Source organism: Cebus imitator, unplaced genomic scaffold, assembly GCF_001604975.1.
Source record: "Cebus imitator isolate Cc_AM_T3 unplaced genomic scaffold, Cebus_imitator-1.0 Scaffold15, whole genome shotgun sequence".
Lineage (NCBI taxonomy): Eukaryota > Metazoa > Chordata > Mammalia > Primates > Cebidae > Cebus > Cebus imitator.
The window spans coordinates 4,099,682-4,101,849 of record NW_016107330.1 but is presented as its reverse complement, the minus strand read 5'-3'; positions in this window follow the sequence as shown (position 1 = coordinate 4,101,849).

Below are 2,168 nucleotides of genomic sequence, written 5' to 3'. Positions count from 1 at the left end.
TAGAGACGGGGTTTCACCATGTTGACCAGGATGGTCTCGATCTCTTGACCTCGTGATCCACCCGCCTCGGCCTCCCAAAGTGCTGGGATTACAGGCGTGAGCCACCGCGCCCCACAGTCTAAGTACTCTTACTCATGGGGATTTCAACCTCCCTAAGGAAACCGGCTGCCCTGGCCTCTGGATTTCTGGGTGGGGTTGGCCGTCGATGATTGGCAATGTGGCAGGGTTTCTGCCTGAGCACTACCTGCAACATTATTATTATCATTATTATTATTATTGAGATGAAGTCTCACTGTGTTGCCCAGGCTGGAGTGCAGTGGCACAGTCTCGGCTCACTACAACTTTTGCCTCCTGGGTTCAAGCAATTCTCCTGCCTCAGCCTCTCAGGTAGTTGGGATTACAGGAGCATGCCACCACCCCTGGCTTAATTTTTATATTTTTGGTAGTGACAGGGTTTCACCATGTTGCCCAGGCTGGTCTTGAACTCCTGACCTCAAGTGATCAGCCTACCTCACCTCCCAAAGTGCTGGGATTACAGGTGTGAGCCACTGTGACTGGCCCACCTGCAACATTTTGTAAGGCAGCCCATTCCATCTGGGCCCTAACCTAACTATTAGTAAGAGATGGGGCTGGGTTCATGCCCTGGGGACTCACATCGCTCTGATCTCTTTATTTTCATTTTTTAATTTTTTGAGATGGAGTCTTGCTCTGTTGCCCAGGCTGGAGTGCAGTGGCACGATTTCGGCTCACTGCAACCTCTACCTCCTGGGTTCAAGTGATTCTCCTGCCTCAGCCTCCCAAGCAGCTGGTATTATGAGCGTGCGTCACTGCATCCAGCTAATTTTTGTGTTTTTTAGTGGAGACAGGATTTCACCATGTTGGCCAGGCTGGTCTCGAACCCCTGACCTCAAGTGATTCACCCGCCTCAGCCTCCCAAAGTGCTGGGATTACAGGTGTAAACCACCACACCCGGCCCGGCTAAGTTTTGCATGTTTGGTAGAGACAGGGTTTCGCCATGTCTTAGGCTGGCCTCGAACTCTTGAGTTCAAGCAATCTGCCTGCCTTAGCCTCCCCAAGTGCTAGGATTGCAGATCTGAGCCACCTCACCTGGCCCTCCTTTAGCAAGTTTTAAGGACACAGTACAGTGTTGTTAGCTACAGGCACTATGCAGTACATCTCCAGAACTGACTTTCTTGCAAAACTGAAACTTCGTCCCCTCTGACCATCATCTCCCCATCTCCCCTCCTCCCTCATCCATGGCAACCATCATTTTACTCTCTGCCTCTGTGAGTTTGACTATTTTAGATTCTACATATAAATGAGATCCTGTAGTATTTGTCTTTCTGTGTCTGGCTTCAGTTCACAAGTCTTATTACAACAGGCAACAGGCTACATTTGACCCATGGGCTGTAATTGGCAGACCCCAGGCTGAGAGAATACCCTGCAGTTTGAACTTGACATTCAAGGCCTCCTGTGATCTTCCCTGAAGCTCCTTTTTGAGTCTTATCACAAGTTACTGTCCTTTCCCATGCCACATTCCTGCCAAATCGGAGCACTCACCAACCATGACCACCCAAGAGCCCCCACTTCTGTAGCGCTCCCTGTACTTTCCTTCTTCCTGGGATGCCATCTGCCAACCTCTTCCACCCACTGAAACCCTAGTCTCAAGTGCCGCCTCTTCCATGAAGTTTCCGGAATTCCCCTCTGCAGGGCTTGCTGCATGCAGCTGCAAATGCCACCCCCCACAGTTGTGCAGTGCACAGACTGTACAACCAAATGCACAGACATTCTCTACCCCTAGATACAAGTAATCTCTTTCTCTGAAACCAACGCAAATAATTTTTTTGGACAAACATAGAAATAGACCCTTCTGGTCTTACAGCTTGAAACTCACAGTTGTTTTATCTTTTTCCCTCCAGTCCTCTCAAAAAAAAAAAAAAAAAAAAAAGAGTATCAAAGAACTGAAACTCACCTGATCACCGAATCCATATAATGCGACTTGGACCCCTCATTCATCATGATTGCTTCCTTGCCCCTCCCTAGTACCTGTTTTCTCACACATTGCTACATTTCTTCCTTGTTTTAGTCAGTCAGGGAGATGGAGTTGAGACCCAGCCCCCATTTTGTCAGCTTCAGCACCTGATTAAAGGCTGCTTTTTTTTTTTTTT